This window comes from Erpetoichthys calabaricus, chromosome 12 (genome assembly GCF_900747795.2).
Source record: "Erpetoichthys calabaricus chromosome 12, fErpCal1.3, whole genome shotgun sequence".
NCBI classification, from domain to species: Eukaryota; Metazoa; Chordata; class Cladistia; order Polypteriformes; family Polypteridae; genus Erpetoichthys; species Erpetoichthys calabaricus.
In genome coordinates, this window is record NC_041405.2 from 135,484,520 (window position 1) to 135,496,166 (window position 11,647).

Consider the following 11,647-nt stretch of genomic DNA (forward strand, 5'->3'; position numbering starts at 1 on the left):
TCTCACTATAAAACATAGGCCTGAGTTCTACTGTTGTTTTTCTTCGATTTGATTTCACCAAACGTTTAAGTGATCGCCGATCACGATCATTCAGGATTTTTTCCTTGCCACATTTCTTCCACGAAGACGATGGGTCCCCACTATCCTTCCAGTTTTTAATAATGCGTTGGACAGTTCTTAACCCAATTTTAGTAGTTTCTGCAATCTCCTTAGATGTTTTCTCTGCTTGATGCATGCCAATGATTTGACCCTTCTCAAACAGACACATCTTTTCCACGACCACGAGGTGTGTCTTTCGACATTATCCAATAGGAGGCTCGTACCTGTTTGCTTAGTTAAATCCAGGTGGCGACTTTTTTTTTGGCCAGGCAGTGTATAAAAACCCCAAAAAAGTCTTAAAACATTTTAAAAAGAAAACAATTCATAGGTTTATGTTTGTAATCAATGTTGAAATGTGTAAATTTATATTTGCAATATGTGTGCCATACTTTTAAGCACTTGTTGCTTTCTGACAGTTGTGCATTTTAAATTGTTTTTTCTGTTTTGATACTTATTGTATGTAGTGTCCCCACTCTTTGCAAGACACCAGCAGGAATATAAAAAAGCTGTTTATTTGCTTGACCTTACAACGACTTTGTTAAAACTTAAATAATTACTTAGTAGACATTCTAACCCTGTTCCCTACATTACAGTGAAACGTGAGACATAATGCTCTCTAGGCTACACAATATGCCAGTATTACATCACAGTACAATACATACACTATAACATGTGGCGTGACACTGGGAACAATATATACATTAATCCAAAAAGACAGCCAGAGGAGGTTTAAGTGTATGAGAAGGGTAACCCATCCAAGCATGTTTACCCTACCCCACACATGTATGCGTGTATTATAACTACCAGGGGCACCACTGAGTCCAAAACCACAGACATAGTAATACCTAAAACAATTCCAGGTTCAAATAAATACAATTTTTATTTGACAAAATGCCATTCACTTACAATTACCAGCCAGATAATCCATTCACAGATCCTCCTTTATCCTTCAAAAGAGCATTGCTCACTGCCTCCAAGACAGTCCTCCCCTGGCAGTGCCCTGTGGAGGTCCCCATAGAACCTAACAGGGCTGCGTCTGCAGACCCCAACTCCCATCAATAATATCCACTTGCAGAGCCACAGCACCATTTGTAACTTCAGTGGTAGATCCGCAGTTGCAGAACCGGAAGTGATGTCACCGCAGTTTCAAGACTGACTTCGTAAAATTACTTTCGGAAGGGTTCGGCTGGTCTGGGCAAAGCCCGGAAATTAACCAGGCCAAGGACCCATTCAAAAATTAAGCGACAAAAATGAGAAGGAAAAACAGTACATCAAACCAAATAATATGCATCATTGTGAAGTTCGGAGGGTTTCTGCCATCATGTCGTGTCATACTGTACATCAAACTAAACAATACAGATCATTTCTGTGAAATACACTATTAACATTTACGTTGTGTTCGGGTCTGTGGGAACTATTTAACATGTCGACAAAATTAAAATCATTAAGATTTGTGTTAACTAAAAATAATTTGTCGTTTACATTCATGAAACGAAATATACAATACAGGGTGTTCATAATGTCCGTGTGCAATTTAAAATAGTTGTAACTTTGTAAGTATATGTGATAGAAAGAATCTGTAAAAAGGATTAGAAAGAAGAAACACTTACGTTTTTCGTTGTTCTTGTTAATTTTCAACTTGTCCACCACCATTACTAATACAAAGGGTAATACAATTCTGTTCTCGGAAAACATTTTCAAGCTGATTTTCAGTAATACCAGCAATCACATCAGTTATCCTCACTTGTAAGTCTTCTAAAGATTGAGGTTTGGTTGAATAAACATTCGTTTTCACATGTCCCCATAAAAAGAAATCCAATGGAGTCAAAACTGGCAAATGTGGAGGCCAAGAAAATGGTCCACCTCTTCCAATCCATCTGTTAGGGAATTTCTCATGTAGAAACTGTCTAACATGCAAAGCAAAGTGACAAGGGTCTGCTGGAGCCAATCTCAGCCAACAGGCAGGAACAAATCCCAGGCAGGGCACCAGCCCACCGCAGGACACACACACACACCAAGCACAATTTAGGATCGCCAATACATGTCTGGGAGGAAACCCACACAGACACATGGTGAACATGCAAACTCCACACAGGGAGGACACGGGAAGTGAACCCAGGTCTCCTTACTGCGAGGCAGCAGCGCTACCACTGCGCCACCCTTCCACTACAACACTATTCCATTAAATAATTCCTATTTCTTTTGGTAAAGAAGCCAGTGACAGCATGATGGAAACAAGCAGTTTGCAGAATTAAAACTGATGGCTTAATTGGTGACTCAAAAATAATTCCGTGTTGATGTGTGTTTAGTGGGTCCAGAGATCCATTGCCCCCTGTCCAGTTGTGGTTCCTTTAGTGCATCTGATGCTGCCAGAAGTTGTCGTATATTGGGAACTGTAGACTCTGTGTTGGTACTGTTTTTTGGGTTGACCCATTCCATCACAACCCCACTCCCCAATGGGTCAAATAGCCTACTGTATATTTAAACCTAGAACAACAGCACCAAGAACGCAAAATTTCATGAAATATGGTTCAGCCATTTTTGCTTCATTAGAGAACAAACAAACACAGAACCAGATTAAGATTTTATTTACATAGATTACAACAACCAGATGTTTCCTGTCATTATTGATCTGTCCCTTACAGTGCTTTGGAGGAATTTTGTTCTTTGCTTCTTATGGATCACTTCCAACTCACTGCCATTTGCACATTCTAGAGCGTAAATTACTCGTTTCAAGGGTGGGGTTTGGTTTTAAACTTTAAGAAACACATTCCTAAGTTAAATGTACTGTACCTTTATCATCATTCACTCTGGCGGACAATTGTTTGTGCATTTTAGGTCTTGTTTAATGACATTGCTGCACACATGTCACAGATGGATGGTCAGACATTCTACTGAAGATTCTTCTGATAAAAAACATTTAATAAGTAAACTTTATCCATACTGTGTATTATCAAAGCATCCTTAAACTATGACAATGCCACCGTGATGTTTGAATGTTGGAATGTGGTTATTTCTGTGGTCTTCGGTGATAGCTTTTCTTCAGAAGCAATGGCACCCTTTGTCATCCAGCTCTGATTCATCACTTCATAGAATATTACTACAAAACACATATAAAGTGAGTGCTGTACTTAATGAGCAGAGTTTTTTTGCCTTAATCCTTTCTCAGTGATGACCTCTGTATTTCTGTTGATGAAATTATGAAAATCGCCCTGAATCAAATCAAAAGAGGCCTGCAGATCCCCAAATATTGTTCTTGGGAGGTTTAGACATAAACATGAACAATTCTATTCTTTGTTCATTGAGAGGTTAAGTCTGGAGATAACTGATTACTCTTCCAAACAAACTCCCTTCAGACATTGTGGCTCTGACTGTGGCTTTATGAAGCACCAGCGTTATTTTCTAACACTCTGCACACTGATAGACATTAACAATCATTTTACTAGAGAATTTGATTATTATTAATTGCAGCCATAGTTTTGTATCCTATGTGCTGACAGCTTCTTTCTGATGGCACAGGGAAGCATCAGACCAGCTTATGGCCAATAGTGCTTGCTAAAATTAGGCCTGATTTGTAAACCAACATATTTAAACATTTATCCATCCAGTTTCAAACTCACTTTATCGATTTCCAGGTCATAAATGGAAAGGGTCTGTTTAGTCACAAATGGGAGGACAAGACAGATAGTAACTCTCAACAGGATATATTCTATTACAGGATACTTTCATGCAAGTACCCTTACTCTCTTACAGCAGACCAAGCTGGAGTCTCTGATTAATGTACCACCTGTGTCTTTGGGTACAAAACCTTACATAAACACAGGTACAAGGTGCAATATGCAGAGTCAACACAGGAGATAGTGGTTTTGATTTAAGGTAACAACTCTGTAGGTGTGAGATAGCAGTACTGACCATCACACCACCGTGGTACCCAGTATTCAACTGGAGAGGTGCTTTTTTACACTTAGCCACAAAATTATTCATTTTTGTCTTGGAAACCTTAGAACATTAAAAAAATTTGACTAGAACAGTCCATTTAGCCCAAAATGCTCACAACATGATGTGTCTACCTTTTCTAATAGAATGTGAGTTAAAATAAGAGCTGGCTGCCTAGTGAATGCCATTTACATCAAACAATTTACTTAGAGAGAGAAAGAGAGAGAAAATGCTAGGTAAGTAAGAACCTAGATGACTTCTTGACCAAAAAGTGAGAGCATGTGATACCTAGTAGAGGAAACTAGAGCTTGGTTGACCACTTTATAACAAAGTCAGGAGGTGCAGGCACTAGTCCGTTGTTTTTCTAGCCCTGTTTCTAGGAGACAGTACACAGTCCTTGGTTCAGAGGAATGGGATCACATCTAAGATTTACCTATAAGTGCATGGGTAGCTGGGAAGCTGATCTGGAGTACTGACTCTTTGACTACGGGTAGATCTAACCTGGTGTCTCTGTCTCTATAGCTAAATTGAGTGGCACGTGACATAGCATTTATTGAGGCTCTTGGCCAGAGGTCCTCAATCACAGTCCTGGAGGGCCGCAGTGGCTGCAGGTTTTTATTCTGACTAGTTTCCTAATTAGGAAGCAGTCCATGCTGATAATGAAACTTGGTATTGAACTATTTAGCTTGTTAATGCTTGCATTCATCCAAGAGCAATTTTAATTGCACTGTAGAGTTTCCTTCTGTGAGAACGTTATTCATGTGTTTTGTGGACCAGAACAGATTTAAACTTAATGGTCCTTCCAATTCCCCTCTCATTCGTTTCTAAACATTATTTTATCACAGATACTTCATGGTAAGTACGTTAGCTGGAGAGCTGATGGTTTATTGGTTATCTGCATCTTGTTATTAACTAATGTCTGATTAAGAAAACAGGCCAGCATTAAAACTTAAATGCAGCTGCTAAAATTTAAAATAGGCAATTAAGGGTTCTGAATGGTAACAGGCAAGAGAAATAAAATTAAGCCCGAAAAATGTATTGCTTTAGTAGTAAATAAAAGGGTTCTAATTAAGAAATTGGTTAAAGTGAAAACCTGTAGCCATAGCAGAGTGGACTGTAATTGAGGACCTCTGATCTACAAAGTAACTAAAATTTGTCTTTGAAGAATAAAGGCACTAACAAGGAATAGAGTTAAACACCAACTACCATTATCAGCAAGGACTGAGTTCTAATTAGGACACTGGCTGGAACGAGAACCCGTAGCCACTGCGGCCCTCCAGTATCGTGATTGAGGACCCCTGCTCTTGGCTAAAAATGACCCTTGGGGGAGTTTCAAGCCTTCTGATGACAGAGAAATCAGTGAAAACTTTGGTATGGTACTTGAGAGAGCATGCACACCAGTATTAAATATTAGTACTGTTTTGTTTTCCTAAAATTTGTCATAATATGTATGTATGAGTATAACCACTGTTATCAATCAGGTAAGCATTGTTATTAAAAATTACATTGCTGATAGTGCTGAACCTGATATGTTTACTATGTGTCCACTGGCCCTTTCATGCATGACAATGTATATTCGATTGCTGATAACACACCAATCGGTTGAGGATGTTGAGTTATGATGATATGGGAGCCCTGGTAAGTTTGACTCCTGCCTTGCAAGTGAAGCGCTAGGGATAGGTTTTTGGTTCTCTAACTGCAAACTGGGTTGAACAAGCTCAATAATGGGTAGAGAAAAAAATAAATATTCTTGTACTGTATGTGGTGCATTTTTGTATTTATTCATCCTGGTGTCATTATTTTTAACTTAGACTTTATGATTTTGTCAGTGACATATTAGCAGTAAAATTGTTTGTAGCTTTTTGTATTCTGGCATGTTTTATTTGTGGAATTTGCGTACTATCCAACTATAACCTGGTTGAAATCATATGTTTAAAATACATGCTAATTGTGGCCTTGAAATCGGTAGAGTGTGTGACTGTGACTCCTCATACAGCACAGTGACTGTGAGTCTCCATACAGCTCAGCCCTGCACCTCCTCCCCAGTCAAACTGATTTTCTTCAGGTCTTCTTTTCCTTTATCCATACACCTCTGCTTTGGCCTCCCCTTCTCTTTCTTACCCTGTACTACCATTCCCATCACTCTTTTTCCTACACATTAATTTTCTCTCATCATCACATGTTCATACTATTTCAACCTACTTTCCTGTACTTTCTGAGATAGCTCTCCCATTTTTATCTATCCATCCATCCATTATCCAACCTGCTATATTCTAACTGCAGGGTCACGGGGGTCTGCTGGAGCCAATCCCAGCCAACACAGGACGCAAGGCAGGAAACAAACCCCGGGCAGGGTACCAGCCCTAATTGTCTCTTTCTTATTCGGTCATTTTTGGTAAAACTACACATCTCTCTCACCATCCTGAAATATTGGTGATTTTAAAAGGAAAACTCTGGGAGGAGCAATTGCAAACTTCCATCAATATGTGTCATGTTCCATTCTTGGGCACAACAAGCTAGGCTTGCTTTATTTAAATGTTAAGTGACATTAAATGTAAACCTGTGGCAAAACTGGGCAGTCTGACCACAGTTTGATCTACCAACAAGCTTGTTACTAGACGGCCATAGCTCTATTATCATTATCCAACCCAGAAATTCTTGTGTGTGTTTGGGAATTGCTGTTTATTATAATATTTACATCTTTTTTGGGCTTTTACAAAGTCTTAATTTCGTCTTGGTGAATAATTAAGTATCTATCTATCTATCTATCTATCTATCTATCTATCTATCTATCTATCTATCTATCTATCTATCTATCTATCTATCTATCTATCTATCTATCTATCTATCTATCTATCTATCTATCTATCTATCTATCTATCTATCTATCTATCTATCTATCTATCTATTGTCACAAACTTGACGAAGAGCCATAGCAAGGTTTGGGGCAGCCACCTGTGTATTATTTTCCTGGATGCAAAATTGACTGATTCACTGATGTGCATAAACCGTAGTCCAAAACAGAACTGAGGGGATAGGGGAAGGGTGGAGGCTTTTAAAGGCCATGTATAGGAAGTGACCTCAAAGGGGCCGGAAGAGTCTTCATCCATAGGTTTGAGCCCGGAAATTACATCATGGGACTGGAACCAGAAAGGTCTTCATCCATAAGTTTGGACCCGGAAGTGACATCAACAAGGTCAGGCGGAGTTTCTCCTGAGCGGTCTGCAGAAAAGCGAGAAAAAGAATCGGTGCACTCACATCCCGGTCTGGCTCGGAATTGCCCTCATTCAAGCCTTTTGGGTACAGAGGTCAGTGCTGCTGCCTTACAGATCCAGAGTCCAACCTTTGAGGGGAGTTTGCAAATTCTGCTTGTCTCCCTGGCTTTTTCTTTGGAGGCTCTGGTTATCGGCCCAAATATAAAAGCAATTGTTATCCTAAATTGGTCTTGAGCAAATGTAAAGTTCTACAGCACATTGGTTACCATCCAGAATTTGTTTCTTCCTGGTGCTGAAAACTGCCTTGATATTCTCCGCCCTCTGTTAGCCTGAATTGGATTAAAAGCATTTGGCAATGAAATGTAGATTGTAGAAAAGAGAGCTAACAAAATCCCCTACCAGTGGACCATGACATATTTCATTCTCATACTGTGGGAGTTGATGAAAAGAAGGACAGCTGCTCCTTCATGTGGCAAGTGTTTCTGGCATGAGTATAAACAAACCTGCAGAAGTTTTCTTTTATTATGTCGCGTTTCTCTCCCACTTGTTTGGTCTGGTTTTTTCCCTTCTTTATTTAAACAAAAATATATATATATATATATTTGGTCTTGTGGTGTCTCTGTGACAACATCAGTATTCATCAAGAGCTGTGCATTTCAGAGTTGTTGTACTGGGTCTCTGAGAGCAAGAGTTTGTTCTGGTTATTTTGGCACCATAGTGTACATTATCAGGCCTTTGGGAGAGTCACCTTAGTGATGGACTTTGCATTTTTTGTCATTTCATGAGTGATAATCTGGACAAGGTCTACATTAGCAGAGAGAGAGAGGGGCTGGGAGCATGCACTGATGCAGCTTGGTTTTAAATAACTCAATTTGCTAGCTGGAGTCGTGGTGGCAGAGGGTGTGCTTCATTTTGCATTGACATGAAAACAGACTCTTTATATTGCGTTGCTGTGCTACAATTTTGTTTTCCAGACCAACCCTAATAAGAATTGCATTATCTATGTAATTCTGTGCAAGAATAAGAAATGTTGCCATCTTGTGGTAAATTGGAATAGTGCACTAGAAAGGTTTCTTAGTCTTTCACCAGTGTTTGTGTGCATTAGAGCTGCAGGTCTGGAGTTTAGTAAAGAGTGTAAGCCTGGTAGAATTCATATAATTTCAACATGCCAGTAACCTAATTAGATACTAAAGGATTATGTGCATATGGTTAATTGTACCAAGAATAAAGTATACTCTAGACTGCAGTATCTGTATCATTCAAGTTGTCAATATGTGCCAGAATGGGCTGCTCTTATTAATGATGTGGCCCAAAGGAGTGGACATAACAGTGAACTACTTAGCTCTTGTATCTCATGGCTCCGAGAGATTAGGCTTCAACCCCGGCTTGGTCATTCTCCATGAGAAATTTAAATATTCTCCCCATTTGGTGAAAATTCAAATTCCAGTCGCAGGGAGAAAAGTGTTGTTATTTGCATGTATGCACCAAAAACTATTTAGAGTATTCTGATTTTTAGGATACATTGGATTTGGTGTTCAAAACTGTACCATATACTGACTTTGTATTCCTACTGGTGATTTAAGTATTCGTATCGGGTCCTTCCTGACCTGCACCTGAATGGTGAACTGTTACTGGATTTTGTGCTAATTGTAGAGTGTCCATAACAAATACTACGTTGAAATGCGGACTAAATTGTTCAGAATTATAAAGGTAATCAGTATGATGGATTTTAAAACAAATTCTTCAACAAGAATATGGGGATGTAGATGGAAACTGATAAAGGGTAAATTTCACACAAAGGGATTAAGTTATCAAATAATATGGTAGAATGTAGCACTTTGGGCACTTTGAAAACTCACCTGAATGTAATATCCATGTGAGTTTTTCTGTGGGACTCAAATTTTCTTCCTGCATCATAAATACATGAATATTATATTAGTTTGCTTATTTTAGGTTGCCTCAGTATTTCTGAGTATCAGTGTCCCCTGCAAAAAACCTGTGAAAGGCACTATATAGGCGCCCGACCCGACACACACTGGGCACGGAGGCACATGTAAGATAAATAAACTATTTATTTTTCTTCACCTGTGGGACACGTCTTCCCCATGATTCCCACAGGCACATCACAGTCCTAAGCAGAAATATACCAAATAAAACACACAACAAAGTACTCTTTTCTTCCTCCACCACTCCTCCCAGGCAACCTCATCCTACTCCTCCCGATTCTGGCTCCTCGAGTGGTGGTTACTGGCCCCTTTTATAGTTCACCCAGAAGTGCACCAGATGCTTGATTGCCGAGTTCCGGCTGCACTTCCGGGTGTGGTGAAAACACTGCCAACCAGGGCTCAGGAGTTCCAGTTGTAGCCCCCACCTTGGCGGCACCTGTGGGACCCAACACGGCTGCCCCCAACTCCAATTCCAATGAAGCCCTGCAGGAAACCGAGGCACCACTCCAACCCAGGGGGGCAGCAATCTAGCGTCCAGGGGGTGGTATTGCACTGTCCATGGCTGCTCCCCCTGAGCATATAATGAAGGGGCGTCCCAGCTGGTCATGGACCCCGGCCGTCTGCCACACACCCCATACAAGGTTAGTTAAGGCTTTGCACACATTGCTGCCAAGATAGGCTGTGGATTGAGAAAGTTTCAAAAGAAATCACTGTTACAGACATAACAACTAGGCTTTACAGATGTGTGCTAGAATGGGAATAGTTGGCCATCTACTGGTAAAATGGAGTTCTGCATCAAAAGGAGGTTTTAATCAGTATGTGTTTCTGCAGTAATGCTCAATTTTCTTTCTTGCTCTTCAGGTTTGCTCGAGCGGCTTCTTCTGGATAAAAAGGTCCTACGACTGGGTGACTCAATGACTTAAAACTAGACAGCACTCAGAAATCAACAGACACAATAGATGGCAGCATCCTTGAAGAGTTAAGGCTTTGGACCAAACCCTGAGGTTGTGGGTTCAAATCCCGCAACTGACAGTGTGTGACATTGAGCTAGTCACTTGACCTGCCTATACTATAATTGGGAAAAGAAATGTAACCAGTTGCATCTCAAATGTAATTTGTTAAAGATAAAGGCATCAGACAAATAAATAATTGTACATGTATTATCAATTTCAAATATTATTTGAAACATTTGCTCAATGAATGATACAATTCCTTATTTCATACTATTATCAAAACTGCTGGCACTTTCTGGGTCTATAATGAAGCTTGTAAAATATGGCGCTATATTGCACAGATTCACACGGGAGGCACTGGTAAAATAAAATAAACTTTTAATTTTTCTTCAGCTAGAGGGCACGTCTTCCTCGTAATCCCTCCAGCCACATCACAGTCCCAAGCACAGTACTCCAAAACCCACAAGTAAACACACTTTCTCTTTCTCCACCACTCCTCCCTGGCAACCTCGTCCTCTTCCTCCCGATTCTGGCTGCTGAGTGGTGGTCACTGGCTCCCTTTATTGGGTACCCAGAGGTGCTCCAGGTGCTTGATTGCCGACATCCGGCTGCACTTCTGGGTTTGGTGAAACCAATTCCCAATAGGGGCCAGCAGCTCCTGCTGCAGCACCCCCTGGTGGTGCCTGCAGAACCCAACAGGGTTGCACAGAACTCCAATCCCCATGAAGCCCTGGGGGAGTCCAAGGCACCGCTGCAACCCAGGGAGGCTGCCATCTAGCATCCAGGGGGAGGTACTGGATTTCCCACCCTTGACCCCCTGGTATATATGGTGCAGGGGCGTCCCGGCCAGGCATGGGCCCCGGCCATCCTTCCTAATTTCTCTTTGGATTTTACATTTCAAAATGTCCTTGTTCTGCAACTATAAATTGTGTAATTTCCCCATAACAGGTCAAAATCATTCCTTATGGGTCAAATCTAGATTATAACAAGAAATATGCATTTAATTAACCAATTACAACATAAAGTACAGTGACTTTCTACCATTTCATTATCTTCTCTGTACACCATTTTGAGCACTGCAGTTCAAATGTGCTGATCTGGAGGTTAAACTCATCCATGCAAAAGGTACGCAGGCCCCCTTTGGAACAAAGTGCTCAACACTCTTGCGGAGTAGTGGAGATTCATGTCAATTTATCCTTCAACTAAATTTCTTAATACAGAAACTTAAGGAAAAAATCAAAATGGTAAAAGCAACTTTAAATGCAATCAACACGAATATTTGGATCTATGCTTACTGTATATTTAGCAAAAAAATGGCTAGTGACAACTATTGAGAAAAAAAGTTCTACCAATAATGTGCTGAGATCTACTTTGTTTCTTCTGCAGTTTTATTCATTTTCTATTTGATTTTCATTGTCAGATTCCTGGTGTGATGCAAAGTCCACACACATGAACTCTTTTGCACGCTTTACCATGTCTATCTATTTGGGTGCTGAGT